At 35.7% G+C, this 15,664-nt stretch overlaps 1 protein-coding gene across 1 annotated transcript in view; it reads left to right on the plus strand.

Annotated features, from left to right (window-relative positions):
- NALF1 (NALCN channel auxiliary factor 1) overlaps positions 1-15,664 on the plus strand; it is a 433,108-nt gene that overhangs the window by 237,163 nt on the left and 180,281 nt on the right. The gene's annotated exons all lie outside the window — the stretch shown is intronic.

Raw genomic sequence — 15,664 nt, forward strand, 5'->3', positions numbered from 1 at the left:
TAAACATTTGCTGACTAGATCAATTTGATAAAGAATTTTGCAGATAATTCAGATCATTTTATGCAGCACAGAAATCAGCATCACAAAACTGTTGGTTTGATGCATAATTTGTTTTTTATTTAGTAAAATGAGATTGTTGGATGCTTCCAAGAGATGGCAAGTAAAAAAAAAAAATAGCATTCTGAGATACAAATTTGGGGATAACTTGTCAACTGAGTTTTTTAATAATTTAGTATTTTTCAAATAACTGAAAACAGTGTAAAATTGCTCAGAATGCAGTTCTTGCTTTATTTTGACCCTGTTTAGAAGACCACATTTGAATAAGTTAGTTTCAGTATCCAGTCCTAGATAGCAATCTTTAATAAAATTATTCATGTGTTGAGTCTGTCCTCTGACAAATGTGGAGACTTAGCTTAAACTTTGATGCTTAACACTTGAATGCCTAATTCAGGATAAGTAAAACCTGCAGTTGTTTCTACTTCTGGATCGTTTGTGACTCTGATCTGGATTACACAGCACAAGAGAAAGATAAGATAGACAGAACAATTCAAAGAACGATACTAAGACCTTGGTTAAAATCAAGTAGTCCAAATTATGTTTTCATATATTGGTCTATTTTCCAAGCTGCTATAGTAACACACTGTGACTGATTCTCAGTCTTCCTGTTTGCATTCCTCACTAACATACTCATAAAACAATTTAGAGGATAGAATTTATTTTTCAAGAGTTTTGTTTTCTTATTGTACTTCAAACATGATGTTCAAAGTTGATATAGGCCTATCAGGGTGCATAAAATATCTGACACTAAAGAAATCCATTCATAAGATGAAAATTCAATGCCAAATCTTAGGAAAAAGAAAGTTTTCACTTTTCACACAGAAAGATGAAAGTTTTCACATAGAAAGCTGACTTCTAGTCCTTGAAAAACTGGATTTACAATGAAAATTATGACAGACCCTTAAGTATAACAGTACTACTAGGTACCTGTATTTATTGTATAAAGCACAAGAGCACCAGATTTATAGCTATAAGTGGTTTCATCAAAATGCCAGTTCCTTCTAGATTTTTCCCATTTCTTCACTAGTTCAAAATTGCCAGTATTCCCCAACAACACTTTAGGAAAAACACAATAATTATTATAATAAAATTTAATAATAACATTGATATTATTTTTATTATTGCTCCTGCTGCTGGAAGTCAAAGTTGCTGTGTAATATGAATTAGCAAGAAAATTTCAGAGAAGTAAAGAGGTAATTTCTGTCCTATTTCTGCCTGTTGCCAATCTCCGAGGGCCTGAACTGTGGGATCACTTTTAGCCTTAAAGTAGGCTAGTCAACACTCGTTCTCATTTTCTCCAGGAAATAACTTCCTACCAAGCTGGTCTATAAATCTATCAGAATAAAATCCTTAAGAAGTATTTCTGTCTTATAGAAAGCTTTATTTATCAAATATTTACTAGAATTTTCTTAATGAACTCAGAGCCTTTTTATATCTCAAAAATATTTATTTTCCACCATGGAAAACTGAAATTCTAGTGAAGATTTATGTAAGTGAATATGAACTGTAAGGATCTGATTATCCGAGATAATCTGCTCAAGCTGCTGGCAACAGAAAGACAACTGGATCCTTCAATTCAAATTAGATGAACTTGTAGACACTGGATAAGGTATTGCAAAGCTGTAGGTGAATGTAGATCAGAAGTCGCCATATGTAAAAGACAATGCTCACAGTCTGTTTGTTGCTTAACAAGCCAACAAATATCTTAGGTTCACATGCAAACAAAAAATACTGGTTTTTTGTTAGTTTTGGCTTCATTTTTCAATTTCAGAATGGTTCAGCCTAGGTTTATTTTAGATAGAGTGTATCAATACTGTAATTGTCTAATTGTCTCATTGTCCAAACCTATAATTCTTTGGATTTTGAGATAATACCATAAATATACTGGGGAAAAGGTAGGAAGCAAGGATGAGAGGGAGGGAATGAGAAAGGGAGGCCTTGAAGAATCTAATAAAATTTGCATTAGTTCTAAATTTATTTTGGAAGTCATAATTTACCTAATGCATAGGTATTGTTCAAGACCTGCCCCTATTCTCATGTTCACCTAACCCTTGGTCAAGTCACACCTTTCAAGAATGAATAATAGCCTCCCTGGTTTTTTGTCCTCCACTGATTTCAGTCTTTCTAAGGAATTTCCTACTTCTACTGCATGTTGACTGTGATTATTTCTTCCACTGCCTTTCAATTCACATTTCAGCCAAGTATTTTCTTGCTAACTGGATTCTCTCAGTTCAGTACAGACATTACTTTGGCTTTCATTCTGAAATATAGTAATATTAGACTTGTTCTGCAGTCTGTGTTAGTAACAGTCTTGTTGGAGTACATCAGTTCTCTGCCTGACCCCTTGGAGAAAGCTCCTGGGTACCTGGAGTTTGAGGTTCACTTTAGGTGATAGACAGACAAAAGTTAATATCTTCATCACTTCATTCTACATTGCTCTCCTTCATGGCCCGTATGTTTTTTCTTGACCTCATTGTAGGATAGCAAGGACTTGCACATTAGTTGTACTCCTTTGTGTTAAGATCCTTCCAGGTGACCTTCTCTTTTTCTGCCATAAGAGCTGGTTTTAGATGACCTGCAAAGTGTCAGTATAGAGATGAAAACAGCATGAAGTTAAATCACTTAAGATTTTCATTGAATGATTTTTGAAACAGTTGTATTTGATACACCTCTGTTTTCCCAAATGAAAATGCTCTGCCTCTTAGACTTTGATTCAAATATCCTGAGGCTGATTACATTCCTGATCCTTGCCAAAAAGACTTTTATAACCACAGATGATGAAATGAGAAAGTGGAAATAAGCTCTGTGTGTTCCTCTGTGAAAGGTTGGGGGCACCCAAAACTGTCCATAAGGGCCTTCGCCCTGTCCTGATCACACTAAAGTGGAAGGCAACCATCAGCAAAACTAAACTGCAAGCAGAGGATTGCAAAGAGATTTCTGACATAGCAGAAAAGACCTTGCTACAGAGGCAACAGGTCAGGGACCCCACCAGGGTGAGGTGCTTTCTCACCAGGACCTGGGTCAGTGGGTGAGGAGTACAACAAAGAACAACAAAAGATCAGAGCACTCACTTGTCCCACAAACATGGTGTGCTCAAGCAGGACCCACTCCTGGCGTGGGGATGAGCTTCTGACCCACACAGCTGAGGGAAACCTCACTGGGGTCAGGTGGGTTGGGGTGGAGCTTCTTGGGATGAAATACAAACGGAATTTAGAAACCTGAAGGTATACATACATGTATCTAATATTGTGTGTTTTGCTGTATCTCTGATCCTGAGCACAGTGTTTGCTGATTAATTACATGTCACTAGTAAATCAATAAATTGCTTTGATCCTGATTTGATTTAAAGTGTGTGAACGGATCAGTTTTCCCCAGGGTCAACAACTAATCTATTAGAAAAACTAGCAGACTTCTGAGCAGGCTAGTTCAGTGAAGGGTTTAGTGAATCTTCTAGGGGAAAAGGAGAGGGAAAATAAATTGTGGTTCTGATGATGAAAGAGGTTATCTTTCTAATTCAATGAAAAAATTAAATATTTTCATAATTATATTCCATGAAAGATAATTCATGCAGAAGTATTTTCTTTCAAGAAATTGTATATATTTCTCATAAACAAATTGCCGGAAAAGAAAAGTCTAGACTATTAAAATATTATGTCTAAGTTCTAAGGTAAAAGTGCTTTTCCAGCTCCTCTAGGTAGAGTTTCTTAATCTGGGTTTTTAAAAATGCAAGTTTGGTATGGATCTGCTATTTCTTTCTCTATGGACCATTTCAATGATTAATCATTGGGAAAAAGACCGCCTTCATTCAGAAAAAATATTATTATTTATAAAAGAGATCTGGAGTACCCTGGAGCTGACTTAATAAAATGTTATAGCTAAGACACTGCGATAATATATCATAAAGATGAAGTACAGATAACCATCCCTGATATCCTCCACAGTAATATTTTTATTGTTTATATTGTTTGCAGATTTATTAAAGTTCCTGAAAAGCTTTGCTTTGACATGTTATTTGATGTACCATCCTGAAAAAGCCCATATAAAAAAGAGAGATGTTTCAGAATTTGTGGAATTATATTTGTATAGTTAATTAAAAAATGAAGATATGCAAGGTGGAATAGTTCGTGGAAAACAAAAATTATGGTGATCTTGTCCAAATTCTCTAAAAACATGTTTAACTCTGTCTTTGTGGTTGTTTGTTACATATATTTCTCTTATAAGTGAATATTGCTTTTTGGATACCATATCTTCAGCAGAGCCACATGTACCTCAAGATAGGTTGGTTTTTTTTCTTCATACTTGTCTCAATAAAGTGGTAACATTTGGTTCAGATGGTAGTAGTATCTTTTTTATGGACATTTACTAGACTACAGCTTATCATTTCTGTCCACTGACTGTGTAATATAGCCTATAATACATTATAATTATGTATCCTCAATAGTTAAAAGGCACAAGCACATATAAACAGAAGCACAGCAAAAAAAAAATCAATCTCTCAATATATGTGTTTTAAGAAAAGTATTAGATATTTGATCATGTCTTCACTAGGGAAATGTTAGGTTAGATTTTTCTTGCTTTCTAAAAGTACACGGGTTTATTTGCATTTCCACATAATGAAAACATTAAAATCAAAATTTAGTCTGTGCAGGAAAGTTTGCTGAATGAGTGGAAAAACACTTGTTTGTAGAAAAGTTTACCTAAAAAATTACTGTCCAGTATTGTTGGTGTTACTTTAGCAGAAAAAGCAAATGAGATAAAACTATTATTTTACCAAATAGTGAGCCAGGTGGGTGCATATACAGGTAAATGCTTACTCGTGGTTGCTAGACTTAAAGATTCAAAAGTAAATGGTGACTAATTTTCTCTTTTCACTGGTTGCAAACAACACTATAATGGTTTTTCCTACTATGTCTTTCTCCAACACATCCTCAGTTTGTTACAGAAAATGCATATCAGTAGTGGTGCAAATTGACTGGAAAACAGACTCCAAGAAATCACAAAGGTCTCTGTAGGTTCCTGAGCAGCAGAGAAGTATCTTACTTCAAGTAATGCAGTGCAGCATGCTGAGTTCCTGTCACTTGCTGCAGGGTAGCAAGGGTTCATAAAATCAAGCCAGCTACATGGCTATAAATCTTCTATAATGTAACATTTACTTTCATTTGCCATGGGCAATAGATTTTCCATTACTGAATGTGAACTAATGAACTGGCAGGCCAAGTCCAAGTTACCAACACCTATTGAATGTGTTTCCATGCTCAAACAGACAGGACAGCTCAGTTGGCAGTGTTCTACCTGCCTCTGACACAGTGGGATTTTGGCCCCAAGAATGCTCTCTCTGTTTGTGCTGCTCACTGATGCTGCATCTCTTCTTTTGAAACACGTTGTAAACCTTCCCATCACACAAATCTTCTCAGCCCACACAGGGATAACTTCTTAACAATCTCAGTGGCATTACACAGCAATCCAGGAAATAAATTTTCAAGTGATCTCATTAGATAAATTTATGGACTACCTTTCCACAAGTAGAAGGCTGGTCTGACCACCAAAGCCAATAGTCTGTGGGCACTCTACCACTCTGAACTTTACAGGGACCTTTGTACCACGATAAAATGAGTCAAAAAGGACATAAAATCCCACCCTTCTAATCAGTCAGCACCTGCTACTCAAACCACTCAACAGAGTCTCTCATAGTCATTAGAGACAGTGCTGCTGGTCTAGTTCTATCTAGGGGAAAAAAAGAGGGAGGTGTGTATATTGGGATATGTTTTAGGGAACATGCAAAAAGCTGAGGCATGGATATATGAAGGAACTACCAACTTTGTGGAGCAAAAGCAAATGGAATGGAAAAGAGCATGGAGCTATTATAGTGATGTGACTTACCAGTTATTGTTTATGTGCATGGAAAAACATATAATAAATTACCATGTGTTCCACTTATATATCATACTAAGAAAGAGACCCCAGTTTGCTTAAATTACATTTGATTAATGCTTTTTTTGGCTACATACAGGCTAATAAAAGTTAATGCTGGAAGATGAAATGGCATAGGAATATAATTGCATGTATTAAGAGACATTATTAGGTAAAATTCAGATAGTGGCAGATTTTTTATTATGTCACTTACTTATCTGAAGAAATCAAAATCAATAGATTTATCGCATTCAGTCCCTCTTGCAGTCTCAGAGAGTAACCATTACATGTGGGAAGCACTGCATGCCAAGACTGTTGGTCTGTCATGGCTTTAAAAGATAAGAAGGAATGCTTTCTAAAGTTTCTGTATTTCAACCATCTGAAATAGAACTAAAAACCTGAATGGTCCTCATTTGCTATATTGGGCTTTGTTGGCCAAAGGCCTTTCAGCAATTAGTGCTCTACATCCTGCAGCTACTCAGCGTCCTTCATGGCACAAACTTCATCTCTACCTATTATGTATGAGCCAAGCCAAAAAAAGGAATCCCCATTGTTCCATATCTTGCATATAAGCAAAGTTATGGCAGATTATATTCGGCTACATGAAATGTGGAAAATGTAGCCCTTCCAGGTCTCCTCATTAGCCCAGTATCATAACTTTAATTGTAGAATATAGGAGAGGAAAGCCCAGTAGGAGGACAAAATAAACCATTTCTTCTTGAGATATCAAAACAGGCTTGTTCAGGGTCAGTTAATTAATCTAATTATAGTGATAGTCTTTCATGAGTTAACAACTGCACAATACAAATGAAAAGAAATATGTAATTTAAATCATGTTATTCAGATGAGGACATTGGAGTCTGATGTCCTGTGATGAAGTGGGGCACCCTAATTATTACCAAGGTCTTGGACACATCCAATTTCTGGACAGAATTGTATGAAATTTCTTTGCCTTTTTCAGTATTTTGAGGATGTATTAAATGTCTCTGCAGCAGTTTAGCTGCAGAAATTTACTTTGAAGCATTATGCAAAAGGAATGTAGAAATCTATAGTGTTATATTCTATTGTTATAGATCTCTTTATTTTTTAGTTCATTGGGAGCATATAGGATTTCAACACGTAAACCCTGAGACGGGTGTTCTCTTTCATGGTGTGTAGTTGTTTGCTGCATAATTTCACTACCAAAAACAATTTGTATGTGCCTATTTCTTTTAGATGATACAGGTGGTAAACAGAGTGAAGTGTGATCATTTTTTTTACCCCAGCTTTATTTTCCACCGTTCCAGAGAAATTAAACATAATGGCCTCGAACTCCGTTTTCATGTCATTATGTGTTTGGTTGGGATTTTATTTCAAATTCAGAGGATAATATTAGTGGAAAGCACCAGGAAAAAGGTTTTGGGGGCTTTTTGTTTGTTTGTTTATTTCCCAGTTTGGGTTTTCTGTGTATTTGGTTGGTTTCCTTTTTTGGCGGGTGGGTTAGTTTGGTTTTGGGTTTATTTTGGATTTTTTGTTTGTTTTGGTTTGGTTTATTTTTTGGGGTTTTTTTAGTTGGTTGGTGGTTTGGTTTGGTTTGGTCCGTTTCAGGGATTTTTTGTTTGTTTGGTTTGGTCTTTTTTCCCCCAGGTTAGAAAGGTGAATACTTGGCTGGATTTACTTTTTTTTTCTTTCTTTCTTCTTTTTTTTTTTTTTTTTTTTTTTTTTTTTTTTTTTTTTTGAGGCAAAATGCAGGTAGATTCTTCTTTTGACTCTCATACAGAGGTGAAGTATGGTCAGGAAGAACTAACACATACCTGACTCACAGCAAATGCATGTACCAGTTTTTGAAACATCCACTGCATTTTTACCCACAGTTATAAGAGCACTCACTATAAAACCTTGAAAAAAGACATTCTTTTTTTAATTTATAGATGTCTTGTTTTCTATATAGAAGAAGAAAGCAGTTCACTTAGATAAAAAAACCACAGTACATAGGATTTAAAAATTCTATGTACAGTATTCTGTATGATAATATAAAAAACCTCTTACCAAAATGCATGCTTATTAAAATATAAGTACATGACACTAAAAAATAAAACAGTCTTTCATTCACAAGCTGACAATTAACATGCCTTCAATTTTATGAAACACCATGATATATTGTGCATGGCTTGTATTATTCTTCTTATAAAAACTAAAACATAGCTCTTATGAAATAAATTCTCCCTCTCTGTCCTTAATTTTTCTCCTTCACCAGGTACCTTTTTGCTCATTTCATTGTGAGAAAGAAAAGCTCTTAGTTCATTGGAATGGAAAATAAACAAATATGAAGGCACAGTCTTACTGTCATTGTGGCCTTAGGAGCTAGTCAATATTTGAATAAGTGTTTCATTTGCCACCGAGACCCTAAAGTAGAGTTACTTGCAGTTGTTTTACTGAATATGACCCAAAAGCTCTTTAAGTAATTTTATCTTGCAGGCTTGTTGTAGCCCCAAATTTGAGTGAACTTATCCTGTTCAAAATAGATTAATCAGCTTGAAAACATCCTATAAACAGATGTTATCTTTTTTTTTCAGGTTTCGGATGCATGATTCAAGCACACCCAGTTTGTTTCTGAGTATGAATCAGCTGGTGAATTAGAGGGAATACTGAAATGCCACTATACCAATAAGACAAGGGAAAAAGTCAATCAAAATTGGACCTTTAATAACTATGAAATATGACATAAATATGAAATATTAAATAGATTTAGCCCTTAAATTACTGATTTTCAGTGTGATCATCATTCCAGATTTCCTGACATACATATTTGATAAATTTACTAAATCTGAGAATCTCCAATAGTATCTTGAGGGTACTGTTAGACCAACAAAGTCTAGCTTCAAATTAAGAAAATGAAAGCATGACGGAGCTTGGAGGCAAATTTAAAATTCATTTGAGGAGCATTCCATGAAAATATTGAATCTAGAAAACAAATGGCTGTAGAATCATTATGCATTTATTCATATACACATAAAAATAATAATGAAAAAAGATCAAAGCTCTAAACTGAATAACTTTTGATGCTATAAGAGGAACAAACTTCATTTCTCTGAAGTGTTTAGCTAGATTGAAACAGTGATGTTTATTTTTAAATAATAAAGGAACAGACACAAGCACACATCCTTAAAATTCAGGGTTCACATTCAGTTAAGCCACTTTTGAAATAATATCTTAAATCTGCTCACAAATGTGTTAATTAAATTATTTCATTTCACATTTTTTGGTGTTACAGTTTTGCCTCCTTTTAACTGTGACAGTTTGGGTGTTGTATAGAAGAGACAGCTCCTGTCCAAAAGTACTTGCAGTCAGTGGTTGCAAGGAAATACTAATGAAAGGTAATTGTGATTTGTTGTATAAGCTTCAATCACCACACAGCAATTACTCATCCACTAGCAGATATTTGACAAGCATGTCTCCTTCGTGGCAGTATAGGAGTGACTCTGCTGTTCCTGTGAAGAAGTGATTTCATCTTCATGATGTCTCAGTGATACTTCATATTTCAAGGACTTCTGAATTAAAATGAAATTGCAAGAAGAATAATACACACATACTTTTTGTTCAGTGGGCATACATAGAAACTCAGATTGTGAATCAAAAGTTGTCTTGGTTCTTGTGTTTTCCTATGTGAATCCATCAATAATTATCATTCTAGCTTCATTCGTTTATACCAGAACAGTTGATTTTTATGCAGATCGTACAGATCAAAATTAAATTGTTGTCTACAGTGATTTGCTTCCCCTATGGTTCTTCACTGCTGCTGCAAGAACTGAAACAGTGAAAGTATTCCTATACTAATGAGGCTGACATTTAATCATGATGTTGTAAACTACGTTCAAAAAAAGCCATCATTCTTAATTTGAAGGACCTTCTTGACTAATATTGCTAGAATGAGCTGTGTAATACTGAGACATTTCAGTGGAGAAATATAGACAAGGACCAAATAGATTAACAATTCTACTAATGGGTGATTTAAGGAAAATTCTTGTCTCATTTCTTTAAAAATACTACATTGTTACTGACAATATTAAAAAGCAAACAAAAATAAGAATGTTGATTCTTGCTATTATTGTAAGAGAAAGATACAATTCTGAGATTAAATAAATATTTTATTTACTTAAGGAATAATTTATGCAGTCACTTCTTTGCTACATCATGTGGATTCATTAAATAAACTTTCAATTAAAATTATTGTTTATAATATTTTTAAAAAGCTAACTATAAAACTATCAAATTAAAAATTTGAGATTCACTGGAGCTGGTCTGAAGCAAAAATAAATCAAAGATAGAAATAGCCCCCTGAGTAGAATACATCAAGATGCTTAGAGTGTTTGCTCTACAAGGATGATTACGCACATAGAATACTAGTAAGGATGGGTTTCTTTTTGTGTTATAAAGAGAAATAATAAAAACACTAAGAAATACTTGAAATTTTTACAATTACCACGAAAAGTCCAAACTTTTTCTTTTGTTTTGGTTTCGCTTGGGTTGGGTTGGAGTAAGATACACAACAAATACATATGAGTTGGAGTAAGTTTTTTCTAAGAGACAAAAGAACACTTTGTTGTTAAAAAAAGTGGATGTTATATATTGCGCTAAATTTACATATGGTGCTTGTCACCTCTGGATCTGAACATCATTGATGTAAAATGAAATTGGAGATTTTGGGATGGGGGAAGCAATGAATGAAGCAAAATCTTTTTAATGCTGAATTTTTAACCGAGCCTGACTAGGAAGATAAATCAAGCACAACAGTTGAGCTTCATGCAGAATCATTTTCTCTTCTGCGCATTACCTCTCCATCTAATTCAGCAAGCTATCTATAATTTGTGCCTGTAAACTATCAGTTACTTTAAAAAATGAGCTATCCAGACATGATAACTTCTGTGTCAGAAGTTTCAGCTTACTTCAGTAGTAAAATAATGCAAACTATGATCTTTCTTCTCTGGAGTAACACCCAACTCCTGATTGTGCCAAACAATTAGAAGTAAAACAAAAAAGAAACATTAAATTTAAATAAAAACTAATTTTTTTTCCCTGAATTCCTTCTACACCCAAAACCCAGGGACAATCCACAGAATAGATATTTTTTGATAATTAAGAAATAGTTGTAATTCTGCGTTCCTTACCTGGACCTTATGCATGTCTGACACACTCAGGGAAATGTTGCAAGAATTCTTAGGTAGGATTACATGCCTATGATATACATGTCTGCATCTGAGCTAATTCTATAAAATCCCTTCTTAGTCATCATAGAGAAGCACACACTACTTGAGTTCAGCTCACCTGCCTTGTAGGATCAGACATGATATTATTCCTTAATGGCTACAAAAAAAGTAAAAAACACACAGTTGAGTTTTTTTTAAGAACTTGGATTAGGAGAAAAGAATATGTAGAGCAAAAGGCTTGAACAAATAAAACCTTGGACAGAATACTGCTGTTAAAAGGCCTGCTATTTTCTGATAGTTTTGCTCCTTTGAATTGTCTTTTATTTTCACCAAAATAGTATTATGCCTGTGTCTAACAGATTTTACAGAGTTTTGTTTGAGTAGTTTATGTGATAAATCATAGTCTTAGAAACACACAGGACACAAAGAAAAGTCAGATCAAATTACTTGCTTTGCTAGGATTTCCAGGTCTGGGAACTGAAATCAGTAACTGCTCTCATGACTCTGGTTCTTGATGCAGGAAATGAGCTGCACTGTGGAGTGATGCTAAACAGATTGTTAAATTGCATACATAAGGTACAGCATAGATGTGTCACCTCGGGTTTGTCTGCATGAAGTTATATTAATTTGGTTGAAATTTTGCCTTAAAGTAAGGTTCATCTTGTGCTGTCAGAGCCTAAGGCACAGTCTAGAAAGTGGGAGGAATTGCTTCTGTCATTGGACCGTGTGGGTGATATTGGTTTACACCTCCTACCTGGCAGCCTGCCAGATGCCTATGTCTCAGCCAAGGGTGTGTTTCTTCTTGGTCCTTCTAATGTTCCTGAGCAGAGGCTACCAGCTAGTATTAACTTCCCAGTTAGTAATGAAATATCTCATTTTTGCACGGGGCAAAACTAATAAATTATTTATGACATGTTATTTATCACATATTTGAAATATTTATTTACTTAACTGATGCAAACATAGACAGATATAAATCTGTTAAGTGCAAGCCTGTAACTCTACATGCTGTCTCTGTCTCAACATTCAGAAATATTTACCCTTGGTTCAGTGTCCACTAAGCTTTCTAGTTGAGGAAAGGCAACAGCAGACAGTGAAATTTGATCTGTTGGCTGGCAATAAACTTCTTTCTCTCGGTCCACTCACTATCTGCTGCTCATGTGAGCACCAGCAACACAGCCACGAGCAGACTGAGGAGTATAAAGAATGATGACAGAGCTCTGGGAGTGGCAGTGAGGGAATTTGGAGCACAGATTATTTTTTCCTCAATCCTCCCAAAGAGAATGGGTTTGAAAAGGCCAGTGAAATCTGTAGAATTAACAAATAGTTACAGACCTGGAGCCACAACTCGGATTTTTCTACTTAGACCATGCCACTCCCTTTGAAAAATGTGGTCTACTGGGAGCTGATAGGGTCCATCTGTCAGAGAAGGAGAGGAACATCTTTGGTCATAGGCTTGCAAAGATGGTGGAGAAGCTTTAAACTAAAGTGGCCAGGGAAGGAACAATCTGTCCTGTTCCTCAATCTGCCTTGTTTCTAACAGCTGGATGCCAAGGCCAACATGTGATGCATAGAGGTTGCAGAGAGAGGTCACAGGTCAGCAGAAAAGCCCCTGAAGAGCAGTACAAAGGAATTACAGCCACTAAGTCCGCTTCACTGGGGCCCCAATTTAAATGCCTCTATGCAAAGAACATATCAAAAGCCAGAAATTAGAGATGTGGATGCCTGCAGGGCTTTAATCTTATTAATGTCGTGAAGACATGGTGAAATTATTCCTATGACTGGATTGTTAGAATGAAAGGATACAAGGAAGGATAGGCAACAGAGCCAAGGAGGTGGTGTTGCCCTCTGTGTTCATGATCAGCTGGAGTGCACTGAGCTCTGCCTGTGGATGGAAGAGGAATCAGCCAGAAGTTTATGGGTCAGGATTAAAAAGAGAGCAGGTCAGGATATTGTAGTGGGGGTCTGCTACAGGAACACGTGGTAAATAATGATCTGATTGGTGACAGGCAACATGACTTCACTAGGAGAAAATAACTCCAGAAAAATTTGGCCACCTACTATGATGGGGTTACAACATTGGTAGATAAGGGAAGTACAGCTGACATAATCTCCCTGGATTTATGCAAAACATTTGATACTGTCCAGCATGACATCCTTGTCCTTCAACTGTAGAGACATTAATTTGATGGATGGACTCCACACAGAGTAGTTTGTTTAGTTCTAGGGCCCAAATATAGGAAGGACACAGACCCATGGAAGCTAGTCCAGAGGAGGCCACAAAGATGATCAGAGAGCGGGAGCACCTCCTGTATGAAAACAGGCTGAGAAAGCTGTGGTTATTCACTCTGGAGAAGAGAAGGCTCGGGGGTGACCTCAGTGCAGCCTTCCAGCACCTGAAATGTCCTACAAGAGAGCTGGGGAGGGACTTTTCACAAGGTTGTGTAGTAATAGGCAAGGGAAATTGGCTTTAAGTTGAAAGAAGAGGGTTTTATTTTAGAAATCGTTAGAAGAAATTATTCGCTATGTTTTGAGGCACTGGAACAAGTTACCCAGAGAAGTTATGGATGTCCCATCCTTGGAACTGTGCAAGACCAGGCTGGATGGGGCTCTGACCAACCTGGTTTAGTGGAAGGTGTCCCTATCCATGACAGGATAGCTGGAACTATTTAATTTATAAGGTATATATGCTTCTATGACTCTTTAAAGAGAATTGTGATAGGTTAAAACAAAAAAGTATCCAAACATTTTTTAATGAAGGCTTACCTTCAAAAGAACTAATCTTTGATTAGATCAAGTGATTTATCTTTTGAGCTGAGTGCTAGTAGAGCTAGAATAACACAAGAGTGTTCTTGTTTATATAATGTTCCTTTCTCTTTGTCATGCAGAAGATTTTCTGTGCTTGTGAACATGACTGACTTTACTTACAATATAGGATGTGAAGAGACTGAGGACAGAATTCTGCAGTTTCTGGAAGCAGAAAAAAAGGTTGACAGAGTCCACTAGAAGTTGTCCATTGGGAAATTGAGGTCTGATCTGCTTTCAAGAGCTCCAGAGCTCTGAAGTTTAAGATCAGGCGGCTCTAGGTGACGGCCTCCAGGTGTGCCTTGGACTGAATCCAGCCTCCTACTACTAACTCTGAAATAGATGATGGTGCTTGATTTCTGTAGAGCTTTGGTGTCTTGGAGAGAGGAACCAATTTCAGCGTTGTACTTTTTTATCTGTCTTTTCTCCAAAGCCAATATATATACAAGAATACTTGCACAACAGCAGAATCCCTTCCCTCAAAAAAAAAAGTTCTGTTGATGGCAAGTGTTAAAAATATAGGAAATTACTTCTCCAAATAATGCAGCACATGCAATTTCTAATTTTGATTGCATTAGGATTATCTGCGTATTCATTTATGAGACCAAAAGCAAGAGAAAAATAGAAGCAAATAAAAAGGATAATTTTTAGACATAAATTTGTGGGTGGATTGGTTTGGGATTTTATACATAAAGCCCAATTTTACCTTTTGTGGCAATAAAAGAATTTGTAAGTAACCTAGAAATCATTTAACACAGTAGTCTACCAAAAACGGAGACAGATACAAAAAAATAATAGTTTAAAATAATAAATATCTAAGATTTCAGAAAAAGAATGAAGTTTCAAAATCTCTGAGCTTACTTTTCATCAGTAATGCCATCAAGCCCAAGCTTGCCAGTTCTTTCAGATAATTATAACATTCTACAGTTTTTAATTTAAAAGACCAATCTCTGATTGCATATGACAGTTCTTCTTACCCCTGAAAAAAATTCTGCCTGGTAAATGGTTTCATTCAGCACTAAATCAGATGCAAGGTTCCCAGTCTTCTTCTGCCTGCAACTCTATGCTTGATGAAAATCACCTTTGTTATTCTGGAATGCTTCATTTTACTAAAAAATGTCTTTACACTTTAGTATTTCAGAGCTGGGCCTCTAAATCTGGGAGTTGATGTTCTTGCATTATTAAATCTGCTTAATATATGATTTTTCTCTTTGCTCTGCATATAAGAGAAACACTCAACACTCTCTGCAAGCATATTCTGTGTTCTTCTCTCCTTTCAGTAACTGCCAATTGCAGATGTTAATGTCCAGATTCTTATATAAAGATACTTTAATTGCCTTTATTACAGTATTATAGAAAATTCTTCTAAGTCATTAAACATATAAAACCAGCTCTCATTCACTGGAACTAAATAAATCTTAAAATTATTTTTATACATCTTTTTATTTGTTAAAAGCAAATATGTGCAAGAGGATACTGAGATTCTGCCTGAGGATGTTTAGATTAACAATACAAGCAGTGCAACAAGCATATTCAATTATGAGGCTAGATTAACTCTCCTTGACAAGAGAAAATTAGTAGTAGGAACAAAAGAAGCTACAATAAGCAAACCAAACTAGGGATATTTTCAAGCAGATCATGCTTGCATATGAAGGGGAACAAAAAAACTAAGCCATCAGTTTTCAGTGGTCACAAATGAACCTGCA

Source organism: Passer domesticus, chromosome 2, assembly GCF_036417665.1.
Source record: "Passer domesticus isolate bPasDom1 chromosome 2, bPasDom1.hap1, whole genome shotgun sequence".
In the NCBI taxonomy this organism is placed as follows: Eukaryota; Metazoa; Chordata; class Aves; order Passeriformes; family Passeridae; genus Passer; species Passer domesticus.